The sequence below is a fragment of the Phocoena phocoena genome, chromosome 4 (assembly GCF_963924675.1).
Source record: "Phocoena phocoena chromosome 4, mPhoPho1.1, whole genome shotgun sequence".
Taxonomy (NCBI): domain Eukaryota; kingdom Metazoa; phylum Chordata; class Mammalia; order Artiodactyla; family Phocoenidae; genus Phocoena; species Phocoena phocoena.
In genome coordinates this window covers 2,582,204-2,602,876 of record NC_089222.1, presented here as the reverse complement: position 1 = coordinate 2,602,876, position 20,673 = coordinate 2,582,204, and the positions used below count along the sequence as shown (strand labels likewise).

The following is a 20,673-nucleotide window of genomic DNA, read 5'->3' as shown; positions in this document are numbered from 1 at the left end:
AATTTTTATACCTTCCTCTTGGATTGATCCCTTGATCATTATGTACTGTCCTTCTTTGTCTCTTGTAATAGTCTTTATGTTAAAGTCTATTTTGTCTGATATGAGAATTGCTACTTCAGCTTTCTTTTGATTTCCATTTGCATGGAATATCTTTTTCCATCCCCTCACTTTCAGTCTGTATGTGTCCCTAGGTCTGAAGTGGGTCTCTTGTAGACTGCCATATATACAGGTCTTATTTTTGTATCCATTTAGCCAGTCTGTCTCTTTTGGTTGGAGCATTTAATCCATTTACATTTAAGGTAGTCATCAATATGTATGTTCCTATTACCATTTTCTTAATTGTTTTGGGTTTGTTATTGTAGGTCTTTTCCTTCTCTTCTGTTTCCTTCCTAGAGAAGTTCCTCTAGCATTTGTTGTAAAGGTGGTTTGGTGGTGCTGAATTCTCTTATCTTTTGCTTGTCTGTAAAGGTTTTAATTTCTCCATTGAATCTGAATGAGATCTTTGCTGGGTAGACTAATCTTGGTTGTAGGTTTTTCCCTTTCATCACTTTAAATACGTCCTGCCACTCCCTTCTGGCTGCAGAGTTTCTGCTGAAAGATCAGCTGTTAACCTTATGGGGATTCCCTTGTGTGTTATTTTTGCCTTGCTACTTTTAATATTTTTTCTTTGTATTTAATTTTTGATAGTTTGATTAATATGTGTTTTGGTGTGTTCCTCCTTGGATTTATCCTGTATGGGACCCTCTGCGCTCCCTGGACTTGATTGACTCTTTCCTTTTCCAGTTAGGGAAATTTGTAACTATAATCTCTTCAGATATTTTCTCAGTCCCTTTCTTTTTCTCTTCTTCTTTTGGGACCCCTATAATTTGAATGTTGGTGCGTTTAATGTTGTCCCAGCTGTCTCTGAGACTGTCCTCAATTCTTTTCATTCTTTTTTCTTTATTCTGCTCTGCTGTAGTTATTTCCACTATTTTATCTTCCAGGTCACTTATCCGTTCTTCTGCCTCAGTTATTCCGCTATTGATTCCTTCTAGAGAATTTTTAATTTCATTTATTGTGTTGTTCATCATTGTTTGTTTGCTCTTTAGTTCTTCTAGGTCCTGGTTAAACGTTTCTTGTGTTTTCTCCATTGTATTTCCCAGGTTTTGGATCATCTGTACCATCATTACTCTGAATTCTTTTTCAGGTAGACTACCTCTTCGTTTGTTTGGTCTGGTGGGTTTTTACCTTGCTCCTTCATCTGTGTGTGTTTCTCTGTCTTGTCATTTTGCTTATCTTACTGTGCTTGGGATCTCCTTTTCGCAGGCTGTGGGTTTGTAGTTCCGTTGTTTTTGGTGTCTGCCCCCAGTGGCTAAGCTCAGTTCAGTGGGTTGTGTAGGCTTCCTGGTGGAGGGGACTGGTGCCTGTGTTCTGGTGGGTGAGGCTGGATCTTGTCTTTCTGGTGGGCAGGACCACATCCGGTGGTGTGTTTTGGGGTGTCTGTGAACTTAGTATGATTTTAGGTAGCCTCTGTGCTAATGGGTGGGGTTGTGTTCCTGTCTTGCTAGTTGTTTGGCATGGGGTGTCCAGCACTGTAGCTTCCTGGCCGTTGAGCAGAGCTGGGTCTTAGCATTGATATGGAGATCTCTGGGAGAGCTTTCGCCATTTGATATTACGTGGAGCCGGGAGTTCTCTGGTGGTCCAGTGTCCTGAACTCGGTTCTCCCACCTCAGAGGCACAGGGCTGACACTCGGCCGGAGCACCAAGACCCTGTCAGCCACATGGCTCAGAAGAAAAGGGAGAAAGAATGAAACAGAGAGAGAGAGAGAGAGAGAGAGAGAGAGAGAGAGAAGGGAGGAAGAAAGGACGAAAATAAAATATTAAAATAAAAAAATTATTAAAAATAAAAAAATTAAAAAAAGAAAATAAGAAGCAAAGAAGAGAGCAACCAAACCAAAAAACAAATCCACCAATGATAACCAGTGCTACAAAGTGTACTAAAAAAACAAAAAAAGAAAACAAAACAAATAAAAACAAAAAAAAACACGGACAGACAAAACCCAAGGACAAATGGTAAAAGCAAAGCTATACAGACAAAATCACACAAAGAGGCATACACATATACACTCACAAAAATAGAAAAAAATATACATAAAAGGAAGAGAACAACCAAATCAATAAACAAATCTACCACTGATAATAAATCTAAATACTAAACTAAGATAAACATAAAACCAAAAACATTAGATGCAGACAGCAAACCCCAAGTCTACAGTTGCTCCCAAAGTCTACTGCCTCAATTTTGGGAAGATTTGTTGTCTATTCTGGTATTCCATAGATGCAGTGTACATCAAGTTCATTGTGGAGATTTAATCTGCTGCTCCTGAGGCTGCTGGGAGAGATTTCCCTTTCTCTTCTTAGTTCGCACAGCTCCTGGGGTTCAGCTTTGGATTTGGCCCTGCCTCTGCGTGTAGGTCGCCGGAGGGCGTCTGTTCTTCGCTCAGACAGGAAGGGGTTAAAGGAGCCGCTGATTCGGGGGCTCTGGCTCACTCAGGCCAGGGGGAGGGAGGGGCACGGAGTGCGGGGCGAACCTGTGGCCGCAGAGACCGGCGTGACGTTGCACCAGCCTGAGGCGCGCCTTGCGTTCTCCCGGGTAAGTTGTCCCTGGATCACGGGACCCTGGCAGTGGTGGGCCGCACAGGCTCCCAGGAGGGGAGGTGTGGATAGTGACCTGTGCTTGCACACAGGCTTCTTGGTGGCTGCAGCAGCAGCCTTAGCATCTCATGCCCGTCTCTGTGGTCCGCACTTATAGCCGCGGCTCGCGCCCATCTCTGGAGCTCGTTTAGGCAGTGCTTGGAATCCCCTCTCCTTGCACACCCTGAAACGATGGTCGCTTCCCTCTTAGGCAGGTCCAGACTTTATCTCGGACTCCCTCCCGGCTAACCGTGGCGCACTAGCCCCCTTCAGGCTATGTTCACGCAGCCCACCCCTGTCCTCTCCCTCGGATCCGACCTCTGAAGCCCGAACCTCAACTCCCAGCCCCCACCTACCCTGGCGATGAGCAGACAAGCCTCTCGGGCTGGTGAGTGCTGGTTGGCACTGGTCTTCTGTGCAGGAATCCCTTCGCTTTGCCCTTTGACCCTGGTTGCTGCACTCTCCTCTGTGGCTCCGAAGCTCCCCCCTCCGCCACCCGCAGTCTCCGCCCGCGAAGGGGCTTCCTAGTGTGTGGAAACCTCTCCTCCTTCACAGCTCCCTCCCACTGGTGCAGGTCCCGTCCCTATTCCTTTGTCTCTGTTTTTTCTTTTTTTTTTTGCCCTACCCAGGTATGTGGGGACTTTCTTGCCTTTTGGGAGGTCTGAGTTCTTCTGCCAGCTTTCAGTAGGTGTTCTGTAGGAGGTGTTCCACATGTAGATGTATTTCTGGTGTATTTGTGGGGAGGAGGGTGATCTTCACGTCTCACTCCTCTGCCATCTTGACAGTCTCTCCCCCTTGCTAACTTTTAAGGAGGAGGAAACATCTGGAAAATTGTCCTGGCCACAGAAAAATAAAAAATTACTTAAGGCAGATGGTAGTGTCAAGTAACAACATCTGGAGGTGAAAATCCAGCTGGCAACAGGGGTAATTGTCAAAATATTTAAAGACTACCCAAGTTGTTAATTTCACAGCATTTATATTCATCCCTGCCAAATTTATACTTCAGTTGGCGGAAGAATGACTTTCCCCTGTGTGCATATAGAGGGTGGATCCCTTTTTTCCATTAGAAAAGAGCTAGCCTCAGTGCTAGATCCTGTCCAAAATAGGAATCTTTTCCTGAAAAGTCTTTTTAAGATCAGCATACCTTAGGAAGGAAAATACTTTCAAGATGTAGGTTTCTGTGAGTAACTTTAGCATGTATTTGCTGCAGCCCTAACCTGCTTTTCTTCCAAAGAGATTGTATCTTATTATCTTTAAAATCGTCTTCAGATGTCCTGTTAATATGCTGGAAGTGAGGCAGAGTGGTGAGAAACAAGAAACGTTTCACCTTAGAAGGCTTTGCCTTGCTAACTAGTACATTTGCTGAATTATGGGAAGGAAGGTGATCCCAAATTCAGTTCTTAATATAGATTATCTCAGAGGTATAGATGAGTCTTAGTTGCTTCCCAACAGAAGACATACCATTTATTATATTTTGGCCTTCACACATTCCTGGGTGGACACTTCTGTGGTGTCTAGAAGCTGATTAGTGTTTTTTTGCTCAGATAAAACAGGCTTACAATTTACCTGCTGTTTCTTGCAAATAATAAGTATCTTCTGAAATCTCAAATCTACTCCTGTCCCGTGAGGAAGTGGTCTTATATCAAGAGGAAGGTATAAGGGAAGATGATCTTTTGAGGCTGACTAACAAGAACTGGCTTAGACCATATTTTACTCTATGACCAGGTCATAGAAAGACCACAGCTTAAAAATGGAGCTATTGTAATATCTCTTTGAAAAGTCTTAATTTACAGAATGCTCCAGCCCCCAAAGCCTAGAAAATGATGTTTTCCTCTCAGACTGGTTTCAGTTGGGTAAGTGACACTTTAGGAGCAAAAGTCGAGGGTCAGACTGACTGGGCCTAAAGCAATCCCATTTTTTAAATGGCTTTATTTATGGTCTTATTTTCCAAAAACCTTCTCTTGTTTTACTAAGACGTATTACTTAAAAAGATTGTAGTGTTAATGTTACACATTTTCCTGCAGGAATTTAAGCTGGATGTCTGTTTTTTTGTTCTACTGTTTTGTTGTTGCTGTGGGGGAACCTTTCTGAAATGGCAGGTAGAAAGCTGAAACCCTGAGAAGCCAACAAGTTTGTAAAACTTGTTAATATGTTAATATTTGAGAAGTAACCATCCAAACACAGCTTTCAAATCTTTGGTTCTGAAGTTAGGTCTCAAGCTACATCTCAAAATTAGCCAGACTGGCTGTAACCTGCAAGCCATAGGTTGCTTTTTTCTCATTGGCTCAGATCCCTACCTGTGTGAACTAGGTCTGTGAACTAGGTCCCCTTCTCCTTGTAGGGGCTAGCCCAGTTCGTACAGTTCTCATGGGACCAAGGCAAAATGTAGGAGTGCCTCTTATTGGTAGTCGTGAGTGCGTGAAGCCAGAGAATCTGTATCAGTTGAAAGAGCACCATGTGAATATGAATGACATTATGGCGTTGGGCAGTGCACAGTCTGTGAAGCTGGGCAGTGTAGCATGTCTCTGAGAGTGGTTTAGTGTCAAAGTTGGAAGAGAATGTCCAAACCTATTTCACACCAACCAACAAGGAAAGCCTGAGATGGGTTTAGGGAGCCGTAGAAATTCACCAGGAGCGAGAAGTAGCATGTGGAGGTGAGAGTTTGGGATGGAAACCTCACATAATACTGGGTTTCTGCTCTGCCTGTACTTCGTGGCATGGTGCAAGGAACTGGATCCAGTTACAGGATCTGGAGTGGAATGAATACCTCTTCTCCTGTTCTGGCCTTCTATTCTGTGAGGTGGGAGCTGGGTTCAGATTTTCTTAAGACTGCTTTGTTACAGGACTTGAAGAATTAGACCATTGTAGCATATTCTGGAAGCAGAAGGCAGCGTTCCTCTCTCGAGTTTCCAGCTGACATCCTTTCTGGAACTAGTCGTGATGTTTGTAAGGCTCTAGTATTTCTTCCACAGCTTTCTCAGAGGGGTCACCTAACATGGGCAGTGTCAGATGCTGGTGTGAGGGGTGGAGGCTTTTGGTAAGTAGGCAAGGTGCAGCAGGGAAGAGTGAAAGATCAAAGTGGAGACAATGGAGTGATGGTTTGAGTTGGAAAGCTGTGCATTTGCCCTCTTAAGGTACCGGAAACAGCTCCAGCCCAGGCAGTGGCGTGAATGCCCCTCTTGGATGTGATCTCTGTAGCCATGGTTGCTAGATCCCTAATAGGGTCCCTTGGAGTGCCTGCAGCATTTGGGCATTGTCCTTTGGGAATGTAGAACCAGATGTACTTGCCAGGCCAGCAGTGATTTATTTTGCTTGGTTAAGATGGAAGAGACTTGAACTGGGATATTTGTTGGGCTGTGATGGACACTCTTGATCCCTCATTCCCAGGAGCAGTCATGGGTAGAGTCACCCTCTGGACAAGTGTGGGCAGGGTTGTTGACTTTCCCATCCACTCCCCACTCTGGGCACCCTAGACCTCTCGGGTGATAGAAATGAGTAATCCCAGACAGGCTACAGGTACCGACTGAAGAGCACCTGACTTTTCCAGACCTTGCTCTTCATTTTGAGGATTTCCTTCTAAGCACTGAGCCTGGAACAGAACTCATATACAGTGTGAGTATATCACCGTAGGACGCATGGCTTGACTGTGACACCAACTTCTACTGGTCAGGGTTCTTGGCCTTCCCCAGTCAATAGAAACTGATAAGAGGCCAGACAAGAAATTCAAGCATGGCCCCTGTGAGGGCCCCTGCGGCAGCAGAGGGGAGCGAGAACCAGTAACAGTTTCCCTTGCTCGCTTGCTGGAGGAGGGGCAAGCTGGTTCCTTATATGAGGTGAGGGTAGGGGCGGGTCCAGGGGGTGGGGCCAGAGGTGTGCCTTAGATGGTTTGCCCACTCCTTTGGTGGTGCTGAGTGCAGGGGGCATGTGCAGTGCCCTGCTTTTGCTCCCAACTCCCTGCTTTTACTCCCACCTCTTCAGAAGTGGCAGTTGGGTTTTTTGGTCTTTTTGTATCTTGTCCAAAATTTTGCCCTAACTGTGCATGCAGTTATTTTTAGTCCCTTATAGTTTCTTTGTGTTTTGTTGCTGGAAGAGACGTTTGTCCAGGTGCCAGCACTGCAGCAAAGGGTCCCAGGTCCCAGGTCCCAGCCTGTCTCACAGGCAGAGTCAGCAGAAGAAAGATGTATGCAGAAACTGGGAGATCTTCTCAGCCCCGCTGCAAGGGGACATTTTTGCACTCGGGTCAGGCTCTCTCCCCATTTTAACATCATTCTCTGCCTTGTAGCATAAACTCCTCCCAGACCTTCCTTCAAAGGGAAGCGAACTGTGTGGTCCAGCTCCTAAAAACTCTGTTTTATATATATATATATATATATATATAAAATGCTGTTTCCATAAGGTGAGGATCCTTATCGTAATGACAGCTAGAAATGGAATCTACCTGGAGCACTTAAACTTTATTTGGTTATTGTTTTATGGTTAAAATGATGTTCTTTTTCTTCCCCTGTTTTGTCTCTCTTCTACCACCAGGTCTGACTCACTTTAACAACAATTTCTTTCAAATTTAGTCATTTAACTCATTTGTTTTAGCTAGGCTTATGCCCTGTTCCAGATTCTCTTTCTGATCAACATTTCACCCTTATAACATCTACCCACCTTTTACAAGTGTTTGAAATTTTTATCTTATGAAAAGGATCCAATTTGTGATTTTTTTCCCCATCTGTTTTTCTTGCTTCATTTTTCTTTCGTGTCACTTTGCTGCCTTAATACACAACTATCACAGGAATAACTATATCCTCTATTATTAAAACTCCTCTTACTAAACCATGTAAACCTGCAACCTCTAATCCTTTCTTTCCAGGGTAACCATCTCTTAACCGGGCCCAGGTGCTGGATTCAGAAATAACATTTTCCCGCTGCCAGGTAGAGCTGTGACCTATTTCCTCATCCCATTGTTCTAAGGGTTGCCATGTTACCACGTCCTTTGTGATTCATTGGCTGCTCTAATTATAAATCTGTGCTATTCCTGTAATAGATACCAAGTCTCAGGGTACATCTCTGTATGCCACATCCTGGATATCTCTTCCTTCAGGGACCACTTCTCTTCTCTTCTGTGGGAACGTGGATGTGGGAAGCACCCATCCCAAGAAGGCTTGTTCTCTACATCTCTGTCTTGACCGAAATAATTCCATGTGCAGTTTAAGAACGTGTCCCTCCCGGGGCGATCCAAGACCTAATGTCAAAATCATTACTCTAATTTCCAGCTGAAGGACTTTCTTTCCCTCTCTTTCCCATTTACTTTTTTGGCTGCTCTGTGCAGCCTGTGGGATCTTAGTTCCCCAACCGCGGATTGAACCCAGGGCCCTGGCAGTGAAAGCGCCAGGTCCTAACCACTGGACCGCCAGGGCAGTCCCCCTTTTTCCCTCTCTAATGTAAGCCACATTACAACACGTTCCTGATCATTGAACCCGTTGCCACTTCTCTATATTTCTTTTTTTTTTAATTGAAGTATAGTTGATTTACAATGTTGTGCTAATTTCTGCTGTACAGCAAAGTGACTCAGCCACACACACATGTATGTTCTTTTCTATATTCTTTTCCATTATGGTACCACTTCCCTATATTTCCTGGTTTGATCCCAGACAACTCAGCATGTAATCTGTATAAACAGGACTCCACAGCCCTATGGGCATCAGTCCCTAATGGCTCTCCCACAGCTTTGCAGATCATGTACCCCAAGTACATGGTAGCCTGGGCTACCATGGTTCAGTTCTAGAAAACATGACCAGAACCAAACACGTTACTCAGCTCTGGGAGATTCTCTTTATACTGCATGCCACCACCATGAGCAGAGGCCTTGGATTTCAAGTATAAGAACTCAGCAGAATCAAAGTCCTGCCGATACCAGAGAAGAAGTAAATAGATTTTTAAAAATACTAATTTCACATTGAATCTTGAATACATTTTCCCTATAGATGAGGTGAAATTCCCCATTAACCTCCATCCCCAGTACCCTACTAACTCCCCAGTTTTAACAATGGTCATCTTTTTTTTATTTTGGTGTATATTTCCAGATCTTTGTCTATACATTTTTATACTTCAGCATATTACCCGTAAATAGTGAATACTATCATTCTGCATTTTGCTGTTTTTTTCTTTAACCTAATAACATGCTGTCTTAGTTTGCTAGGGCTGCCATAACAAAACACTGCAGACTGGGTGGCTTAAACAACAGAGATTTATTTTCTCACGGTTCTGGAGGATTGAAGTCCAAGGTCAAGGTTTGCTTTCTCCTGAGGCCTCTCTCCTTGGCTTGCAGATGGCTGCCTTCCTCCTGTGAGCTCACAGGGTCCCACACTGTGTGCACTTATCCCTGGTGTCTGTGTATGCTAGTCTCCTCTGCTTGTAAAGACAGTAGGTGGCGTGGGTTAGGGCCTACCCTAACTGCCTCATTTTCGCTTAATCACATTTTTAAAGGCTCTATTCCAAATAGTCATACTCTGAGGTACTAGGGGTTAGGACTTCTTTTTATTATTAAAAAAAATTGTTTATTTTAAATTTAATTTTTTTATATTGGAGTATAGTCGATTTACAGTGTTGTGTTAGTTTCAGGTGTACAGCGAAGGGATTCAGCCATACATATACATGTATCCATTCTTTTTCAGATTCTTTTTCCATTTAGGTTATTACAGAATATTGAGTAGAGTTCCCTGTGCTATACAGTAGGTCCTTGTTGATTATCTATTTTATATAGAGTGTGTATATGTTGACACCAAACTCCTAATTTATCCCTACCCCCAACCTTTCTCCTTTGGTAACCATAAGTTTGTTTTCAAAGTCTGTGAGTCTGTTTCTATTTTGTAATTAAGTTCATTTGTATATTTTTTTTGGATTCCACATATAAGTGATATTATATGATATTTGTCTTTGTCTGACTTACTACACTTAGTAAGATAACCTCTAGGTCCATCCATGTTGCTGCAAATGGCATTATTTCATTCTTTTTTTATGGCTGAGTAGTATTCCATTGCTACTAGTAATGCTACTAAAAGTAGCATTACTAGTAGTAGATAAAGAAGATGTGGAATACTACTGTGCTAATAGTATTCCACATCTTCTTTATCCGTTCATCTGTTGATGGACATTTAGGTTGCTTCCATGTCCTGGCTATTGTAAATAGTGCTGCAGTGAGCATAGGGGTGCATGTGTCTTTTCAAATTATGCTTTTCTCTGGATATATGCCCAGGAGTGGGATTGCTGGATCATATTATAGCTCTGTTTTCAGTTTACTAGGGGTTAGGGCTTCTTTATATGAATTTAGGTGGGTGGTGGTGGCATAATTTAACACTTAATGCATGCCTTTGCTGATTTTTCCATGTTAGAACTTAAAGATTATGTTAGTCACAATTAGATTCAAGCAATAGGAACCACGAAATAAATGGCTTAAGAATATAAGAATTTATTTTTCCACCCACTTACAAAGTGGAGAGAGAGTCAACCCAGGGTTGGTCCTGTGTTCCCTGGTGTCAGAAATGCAGCCTCCGGGACTTCCCTGGTGGCACAGTGGTTAAGAATCTGCCTGCCCATGCAGGGGACAAGGGTTTGATTCCTGGTCCACGAGGATCCCACATGTCACAGAACAACTAAGCCCATGCACCACAACTACTGAAGCCTGCGCACCTAGAGCCCGTGCTCCACCATAATGAGCAGCCCGCGCACCACAACGAAGAGTAGCCCCCGCTTGCTGCAACTAGAGAAAGCCCGTGTGCAGCAACGAAGACCCAACACAGCCAAACATAAATAAATAAAGTTTTAAAAAGTGCAGGCTCCTTCCAGCTTGTTGCCCCTGCAGTGTGATACAATCCTTGTCAAAATCAGCTATGATCCAAGACAGCTCAGAATGCCGGCCACTTTGCCTGAATTCACAGTCAGCTGGAAGGAGATGCTTTAAGAACCATCCCTGTAGTTATGGACATCACTCATACTTGTGTACCATTGGCTAGAACCTAATCACATTGTCCACCTGACTGTACGGGAAACATATCTGCCAGGTGTGATGAGCACACTCCCAGCTAAATAAGAAGACAAGGCTGTTCTTATCTTCTTTACTGATAAAGAAGTTAAGAACAATCGTTAGGGAGAACTAGCAATGAAATATAACTATTTGCTGGATGGCTGAGTGGTTTGGGTGTTTGATACCTTTTTGAGAAGAAAGCAATTGGAGTACAGAAGAGGGAGAAGAATTTCTAGTTTTTGCTGTGATTTCCAGAAATCTCTGGCCATTCTTGACTATTGTGTCAAACAGCTCCCATATACCCTCGCAAGTTTACCTCCATCTTTTCCCTCACCCCACTCTCTGCCTGGGGAGGCGGCTTGTGTGGATTATACCCACGAGTTCCTTTGCCTTCTGCCTTCCAATTGGGCTGACCCAGAAGGAAGCCCTGATACAATCAATCAGAGGGAGTGTGGAGAGTGAGGTCAGAGATTTTTGACACTTGGATTCCTCCCTGTGAGACGGCCTCAGGCTGGCTGTGTCCCATGAGTAAAATCACTGCACTTATTTTCTTTCTTTCTTTTATTTTTCCTTTTCAATCTGGATACCTTTTATTTCTTCTCCTTGCCTGATTGCACTGGCTAAAATCTCCAGTACAATGTTTTTGTTATTTTTGTTTTCAGCTTTATTTTTTTATTGACGTGTAGTTGATTTACAATGTTGTCACTGCACTTTTGAAGGCCTCCTTGTCTACCTGGCTTCTTCCCTTTGTCCCTTTTCCCCTTTAGGCCTATGAGTGGTACCTGCTTTTCTGATCTTACCAGCTCTAAGTTATTACCCTACCTCTTGAGGTTTCCTTACACTTCAACCCATACGTGTATAAATACACACACACACACACACACACACACACACACACACACAAAGTTATCCAATTTGACAGGGTCAAGTAATTCCTGTGAAAAGCCTGACTAATAAAAATACTGAGGCTTGAGGTGGTGGTTCTCTGGTATTCCAGTAGCAACCTTATTTTGTGCTGTGTGAGATTTCCACCCGGTTCTTGTCATTCTTTTTGGCCCACTTGTTTTACCTCTGGGGATCACTGTGGTCATCTCCAAAGTAAGAAGCTACCTAGATCAGTGGTTCTCAAACTTGAGTGTGCACCAAAATCACCTGGAGGGCTTGTTAAAACACAGATTGGTGGACACCCACCTCAGAGTTTCTAATTCGGTGGGTCTGGGATAGGACCACGAACGTACGCTTCTGACAAGTTCCCAGGTGATCCTGCTGCCGCTGCTGCCAAGACCTCACTCTGTGGAACCCTGGTCTAGAAGATGGTCTCTAAGACCTGATCCACTTCAGTATTCAGGGACCTCTTATCAGCCAGTGTGGCATTGCTCTGCTTTACTGTTCTCGTGGATGAAATGATTCTACTTGTTGTCTTTTGGAGGAATCGTCCCAGTAATAGCTACCATAGATGCTGTGCCATAGCCATCTGAATCAGACGGCCATCACGTTGAATTATTTAGCAAATAATAGAAACTGGGTCAAAGCATACACACTTGGAGAAATAAAGTCATCAATGCCAGGTCCACTTTTACAGCACACATTCAAGGATTTCCCATCTGTGTCATTCCTTAATAGATTTCAATATCCAAATGTTTTCATTCGTCTCTCATTTTCACATTTGGCTTGCCTCTGAATTTTACATTTGGTCAAAAGTATGTGACAATTGGTGAATATGTCTTAGCCATCTGCTAGAGGATTAGTTTGCAGACTGAGATCTGTACTCGATTTTTCTTCTCTGCCCAACAACTCCTATTGTAATTCTCAGCCTATGTTAGGTAGTCAGTAGTGTTAAAGAATAAAACATATATAATGACATTCAAGGAACCTTCTCAGGCCAGTTGGATAAACTGTCCAGAGAGGCAATCTTTTATTTTGTTTTAGTATACTGATGTCTCAACCTGTCATGCACATTGACTTATAGTGGGCATTTTTTCAATAATGATGGAATTCTCAGTAAGCTGTGTTTTTCATATCTGCTGGGGGATTTGCAAGTTATTCAATCCCTGGACATTACATCAAACCACTGCCAATCCGAGGTCATTCATGTGAATTTCCTATTGACAGTGAGCTTAGTGCCAGCCTCTTAGATTTCCGCCAGTCTCTAAGTGCCTGGACAGTTACTTATATGTTGATCCATTGAAGGATAAATAAGAAGACATATACAAATAGGAGGGATGGAAGCAGGCAAATGGCAGAGTGGTGTTTTTTTTGTTTGTTTGTTTTTACATATATCCACTCTTTTTTAGATTCTTTTCCCATATGGGTCATTACAGAGTATTGAGTAGCGTTCCCTGTGCTATACAGTAGGTCCTTATTAGTTATCTATTTTATATATAATAGTGCATATATATTAATCCCAATCTCCCAATTTATTCCTCCCCGACACCTTACCCCCTTGGTAACCATAAATTTATTTTCTACATCTGTCACTCTGTTTTGTAAGTAAGTCCATTTGTACCTTTGTTTTGTTTTGTTTTTGTTTTTTCTTTTTTGTTTTTTTGTGGTACGCGGGCCTCTCACTGTTGTGGCCTCTCCCGTCGCGGAGCACAGGCTCCGGACGCGCAGGCTCAGTGGCCATGGCTCACAGGCCCAGCCACTCCGCGGCATGTGGGATCTTCCCGGACCGGGGCACGAACCCGTGTCCCCTGCATCGGCAGGTGGACTCTCAACCACTGCGCCACCAGAGAAGCCCTGTACTTTTTTTTAAATTCCACATATAAGCTATATTATATGATATCTGTCTTTTTCTGTCTGACTTACTTCACTCAGTATGACAATCTCTAGGTCCATCCATGTTGATGCAAATGACATTATTTCATTTTGTTTATGGGCAGACTGTCTTTTGATTTCCAGTTTCTAAAATATGTGGTCTTGGAAACCAAGTAGACAGACCTGTGGTTTATTAAACCAGACTGAATCCTACATGAGAGGTTTTAATAACCCAAACTCGAAATATCTCTGGGTTTGTGGTGGACAGGACTCTGACAGGATCTGGTCTGGAGCTGTATCTGGAGCCACAATCCTAGTGGCCCAGGATAGCATTCTGAGGTATATTTCCCTACTCCTTGCCTCCCTTTCTCTTTCCTTCTGAGATAGGATTGTAAAAAATTCCACTTTACCAAGAATAATTCTGGATTTGGTTGCAAGGAAAGAATAACATTTGAACTTGCTTAGAAAAAAGAGGCATCTATTACAGGATCTTATTCATCCATTCAGGAAATATGTAGTGAATGCGTACTTTGTACCAGGCATCGTTCTAGATGCTAGGGATACATTAGTACATAAAAACATATAGAATCCCTGCTGTCATAGAACTAATGATAATCCCATGCCATCACCAAAAGGCAGGGTTGAGGCTGGACCTCCAGAGCCAGGACTCAAATACCATCATGTCTTTCTTTGTTTTTGCTTCTGCTCTTGTCACTGTGCTCCTGCAAAGAGCATCCAAGCCTCCCATCTGATGCCTTTGCCATTAGAGAAGATCCACCCCTTTCCCTCCGTTCTTAGCGTGAAAAATTCTCTCTCATTGGCCTGGCTTGGGTCACATGACTAAGTCACATGTATATTTCCTGACCTATCAATTGTGGCCAGTTGATATCTATAATTGACTCTCCTCACATCAGTGTTGGGATTGGAGGAGGAACAGTTCTTCCAAAGAAGAGGGATGCTATTTCTTAAAGGAGGGTGTAGTGCTGGGCAGATAAAATAGTAGCAGTCTATTATAACATCCTCTTATGCTACTTTTTACTACATTCCTTTTTAAATTAAGGTTAGTGTGGACATGATTTATATTCCCCAATATATTCCCAAGACCCTCAAGGACAAAGATTGTTTCATTCACCTGTATTTTCTTCTAATCAGGTAGCATGAAACCTTGTTCATATAATAGAAGCTTCATAAATGACTGACATTAATAAGTGGCCTTGAGTTGTTCAAATATCTCCACCATCTTGGGACACATTAAGAATTATAATGCAAGCTAATATTTATTGAGCACTTATGCTGTGTCAGGTGGTGCACTAAGTACTTTGTAACTATTCTATCGTTTAATCTGTACAGCAACTCTATGCTGTAGATACATTTAAAAAATATTATTTCCACATTGAAACTAAGGCTTGGAAAAGTTAAGTAAACTTTTAAAAGTTACAGAAAGTTACACTCCTCCTTGTTAGTATATCTAGATCCGCCTCATTTTTTTAATCAGTTACATAGCATTCTTTAGGTATTTTATGATGTATTTTGCCATTTCCATAGGTGGATGCAGACTGTTTTCATTGTGGAACTTGGACTGAGGTTTGAACTCAGGAATCTCTGACTTTTAAGAATCTGCACCAAATCAATCTGATATAGCTTTCTGGTGCTCTTTGGGAAAGTTGTAATTTTATTTCTTTTATTCCAACAGGTGCCTACATGCCGTTCTTCACTCTTTGCTATTTTAGCACAGTGATTAAAAAGCAGAGACGTAGAGAACAAAACGTATGGATACCAAGGGAGAAAGGGGTGGGGTGGGGGGAATTGGGAGACTTGGATTAACACATATACATTGTTGATACTATGTATAAAATAGACAACTGATGGGAACATGCTGTATAGCACAGGGAACTCTACCTAATGCACTGTGGTAACCTATAGGGAAGTCCAAAAGGGAGGGGATATCTATATGTGTATGGCTGATTCATTTTGTTGTGCAGTGGAGGCTAACACAACATTGTAAAGCAACCATACTCCAATATAAATTAATTTTAAAAAAGCATAAGACATTTCTCTTGTCTGTTTGTACTCTGGAAGAAACACGCTGAGGGGTGCCCAAGGAGGCATGTGAAAAGGTGCTCATTGAAGAGTTTTTATAAGAGCAGATAACTATAAAAAACTTGTGTCTGCCAATGGAAGATGGCAAAATACATAGTAAAAGTCACAAGAAATACTATGCATTGATCAAAAAGATTGAGGCAGGTCTGTTTGTACGAGCATGGAAAGTTCCATATCCCATGATCAGTTAACAAAAACAACATTCAGAAAAGTATATGTAATATGATTCTACTTGTGAAACACAAACACCACAAAATATCTGTGTCTAATATGTATGTGCTGGAGACAAGGGATCAAAAACCCAGGCAAACTAGCAGGAGTTGGCAAGAGCCTGGTTTGGGTCAAAGGTCAAAGAGAACCTTAGGCATTTATATAATGATCTGATTTTCTAGCAAAGAGTATTTTTCAACTGTTCCTGTTACTTATTTAAAATAATATAGAAGAACTTAGAAGTTTTGTCAGAGTTTTGTTAACGAGCCCACTTACCAGCGAGGCCTTAGGGCCTATATTAGCAAGAATTATTTCAGACAGATATTGGTTGAGTCAGAGTTTTCTTCTGAATCAGGTTGACACTTGGAAAACGATACCAATCTTACATTCTTAGGTTAAAATAGCCGATCAAAGGAAATGGGAGAAAAGGCAGTTTTCCTCTCCCAAACAGTATAGATTTGTCATTCATAAGCGTATAGCTCCCTCCTTGGAGACTCTGTAACCCAGTGGAACAGATGAGTGTCATTAGAAAACTCAGGATGTTCACTTGTGACATTTTCTCCAGCCAGTGTTGTAGTTTTAAGCCATGTGGACAGATCTGCATGCTAAAGAGCTTCTTTTTTTTTTTTTTTTCTTCAATAGAAAATGAAATGTTATTTTAGGACTTTTCCCCTTTAATTATCTGTTTAATTTATTGGTTATCCACTGGCTTCTCTCTTTGGTGTGGATCTGTAGTTTTCTCTAGTACTTCTGGGAATTTTAATCTAATTTTTTTCATCTGCTCCAATTTATATTTCCCAAAGCTTATGTCTCTAATTGATTTTTGGTGTGAGTTTTGCACCTCTGTGATTTTCGTACTCGGTTTTCCTAGTGTGCCTGTTAGGAATATTGGCAAAGATGCCTCACAACTGAATAAAGACAAACACATTTATTGACTTAGCATGGCTTTTTCTCACTTCAGCCCCATTTCCCAGCGGTCATACTTGGCATTTTGAAACCATCTGATGATTCAAAGGCCCTTTGAAGTAAGCTGAAATCATGAAAATGAATCTAAAAATCTGTTGGCATTTCCACAGCAGTTTCTTAACTCTGTTGTGCAGTTCCAATCCTCCGCTAAAACCTCAACTCTAGATGCAATTTTCCAGGCAAGACCAACCCTGAAATTACCTTTTTTATTTTGAGGAGGAGGATGCCAAGGTGGGAAGGTGCTTTCTGGCAGCCTGGCGCTGCCATCTCCAGCCGTGAATTCTTGCAGGGGTTTCACATTTCCTGTTTGCAGCTCCATCCTTCCCCTCACATTGGCTCTACTGTGTGAAAATGGAAGCTGGCAAACACCGCAGGATTCTAATAAGTTTCTCAGTATTGCAAGCTGTGTGACTTTCCTTACTGTGGAACAAGGTAGCAAAATGAAGCTAAACAACAAACACATTTCCATCAACAAAATCTGTGAAACTGCGATGTAAACTTCAGCTCCAGAAGCCTTAATTTAGCCCACTTGAGAAACTCACCTCCTGCTTCTTTACTTCAGAGAAGACAAATTTTATTTCTCTTTGTTCGATTTCTCTTACTTGCTAAAAAGGCTGATGGGTTTCTAGCACAGAAAATATTTTAATAGAAGGACTTTGACCCCTTTTTCCTTCTTAGGACGTACGTGGCTAACGGGCTTTAGGCAGAAGAATGAACAAAATGAGCACAGGACAAAATATATTTCATAAGAACGTCTATTGGAGAGTTTTCCTCCCAAGGAACATACTCATAACAGTTACTTTATAGAAGAGGTAGATTCAATGATCACTGAATTAATTGAAGTTCAAAAAATGCTATTACATTTATTGAATAAAAAGAGATGCAAAAATATCTTAATGAAGCCAGATGTGGTGTGAATTCTGGGCATTCATGCAAAGACTGTATAAAATAAAAATGCATACATAAGAAAATGGTTTTGAAGAACAATGAACTGGCACTAAGTAATCTCAGCCAGCACTTCCATTAAATGATAGAAATTTGTTTAAGAGGTAGAAGTGACTAAAAGCACCTGCTAAGGTCATCTTGTTTGGGAGGTTTTTCTCCGCTTCTCTATGGTCACACCATCCTTCGTGCACCTTTGGTATTTCCTTAACACCTGTGTTAGGCCTTTATAACAAATGTCATAGACTGTGTGGCTTAAACAACAGACGTTTATTCTCACAGTCCTGGGGGCTGAAGTCGAAGAAGATCAAGGCACCACTGATGTGGTTCCTGGTGAAGGATCTCCCGTACTCCTTGCTCATTCTCCTGCTCCGGATTATTCCTTATACACACCAAATGAGATACGCCCCAGGGCCTTTGCACTTGCTGTTCCCTCTGTCTGGGTGCTCTTTACTTGAGCACTGCTGGCTCCCTCACTGTTTTCAAGTTTCCATTCAAATGTCATCTGATCACTCTGTCTCTTTATTCTCCCATTTTTCTCTAGTTCCTTTCCCTAATTAATCTTGCTCCGTAGCACAGATCGCAACCTGATTATCATTACTTATTCATACAGGTATTGTCTTATTTCTCCTATTGGAATGTCAGCTCCATCAGGGCAGAGTTTTTGTCCTATTCACCACAGTAATCTCAGAATCTAGAACAGCACCTGGCACTGTCATGAAAAGGAAAGAAAGACACCCTTTTCACGAAGATGGCGCTGAAGGCGCAGAAGGAAACCCCGCCCCTCCCAAAACTGCAGCCAATGCAAAGGCTTTGAAGGCCAAGAAAGCAGTGTTGAAAGGCGTCCACAGCCACAAAAAAAAAAAAAAAAAATCCAGATGTCACCTACCTTCCGGCAGCCCAAAACATTGCAGGAGGCAGCCCAAATATCCTCGAAAGAGCGCCCCTGGGAGAAACAGGCTTGACCGCTATGCCATCATTAAGTTCCCCCTCACCACCCAGTCAGCCATGAAGAAGAGAGAAGACAGCAACACACTTGTGTTCGTTGTGATTGTCAACACCAACAAGCACCAGATTAAACAGGCTGTGAAAAACCTCTATGACATTGACCCGGCCAAGGTCAATGCCCTGATCAGGCCTGATGGAGAGAAGGCATATGGTCCACTGGTTCCTGACTATGATGCTTTGGATGTTGCCAACAAAATTGGGGTCATCTGAGCTGAGTCCAGCCAGCTCATCCTAAATATGAACATTTTCACTCTTGAAAGAAAGAGAGGAAGGAAGGAAGGGAAGAAGGAAAGAAAGAGGCACATTTCCAGCCTACTTAGAATGACAGGGGATCTGATCTGATAAACATCATCTGGTGGAAATTATGGTCATTTTGATGATGAAGAGAAAAAGAAGTGGTTCTACGTTAAGAGATTCTTTCTTGGACTTTGTGAAAGACTCAGAAACTATCTTTTCCTCAAGTGGAGTTTCTTTCTTCATGGATATTAGCAACATGAATTTAATTGGCAAAGTGTTAATGGAGGTAAATGCGCATTTCTTTTAAATAGTAAAAGAAAATTCCTTGAGCCTTTTGTTTTTTATTGCTTGTGTCTTGCCAAATGTCTCTGCATAACCTCCAGCCTTGGGTGGTGGCGATTAGGAGGACTTGGTGGTGTGGCCTGGAGCTAAAGCTGTAGGTGATATGAAGTCATCCCAAGAGAGCTGGTGTCCTCAGGGGTTTATGATCTGGGTGCAGAGAACAGACGTTCACCTGCAGCATCTAAGACAGTGCATGTAGGATGCAGAACTAAGATGAATCCTGCAGTTTAAAAATACTGCAGAGGGCTTCCCTGGTGGCGCAGTGGTTGAGAGTCCGCCTGCCGATGCAGGGGACACGGGTTCGTGTCCCGGTCCAGGAAGATCCCACATGCTGCGGAGCGGCTGGGCCTGTGAGCCATGGCCGCTGAGCCTGCGCATCTGGAGCCTGTGCTCTGCAACGGGAGAGGCCGCAACAGTGAGAGGGCCCGCATACCGCAAAAAAAAAAAAAAAAAAAAATACTGTAGAGATTCAGAGGAAAATCATGCCTGTAGGCCAGAAACATAAGAAAGCCTTGTAAGGAAGATAGGATTTGCACCATGTCAGGAAGGTAAGATAAGACCCTGCTGGCACAGGGATAGGGAGCATGGCTGGCATAATTCAATTGCTGATGTGTTTGAGGGACCAGGAGGCCAGGGTGCTATTTCCATGGCTGTCGCATTGGAGTGGAAGCAATTGCTTGCTTCTCCATCTACTTTAGAAGTACCACATTGCACGGTGGACCTTGCCCATCTGACTTTCTTTTCAACTTGGGCCATCAAGTTGGAGCTTTTCTAGTCTGTGACTTTTTTGCCCTTGAGTAAAAGCACTCACTCTAAATCACAAGACCCTCCCTTTTCTAGGAGTAGACTGTCTCAGGTATGTGATATTGGCTGCCATCCTCCATATTTACTTTGGAACTTTACTGCCACTGATGGAAAAAGTAAAATAACAGTGTTCTTTTCTGTGTGTGTCTTTTTTTTTTTTAATTGAAGTATAGTTGATTTACAATGTTGTGTTAAGTACTGCTGTACAGCAAAGTGATTCAGTTACACATATATATACATTCTTTTTCATATTCTTTTCCAGATATTGAATATAGTTCTCTGTGCTATACAGTAGGACCTGGTTGTTCATCCATTCTCTATATAAAAGCTTACATCTGGGCTTCCCTGGTGGCGCAGTGGTTGAGAGTCCACCTGCTGATGCAGGGGACACAGGTTCGTGCCCTGGTCCGGGAGGATCCCACATGCCGCGGAGCGGCTGGGCCCGAGGGCCATGGCCGCTGAGCCTGCGCGTCCGGAGCCTGTGCTCCGCAACAGGAGAGGCCACAACAGTGAGAGGCCCGCATACCGCAAAAAAAAAAAAAAAAAGCTTACATCTGCTAACCCCAACCTCCCACTCCAGCCCTCCCCCAATCCCCTCCCCCTTGACAACCACCAGTCTGTTC

At 42.6% G+C, this 20,673-nt stretch overlaps 1 pseudogene; it reads left to right on the top strand.

Annotated features, from left to right (window-relative positions):
- The first annotated feature begins 18,410 nt into the window (after positions 1–18,410).
- Positions 18,411–18,877, top strand: LOC136122477 (large ribosomal subunit protein uL23-like; annotated as a pseudogene).
- The last annotated feature ends 1,796 nt before the right edge of the window (positions 18,878–20,673 follow it).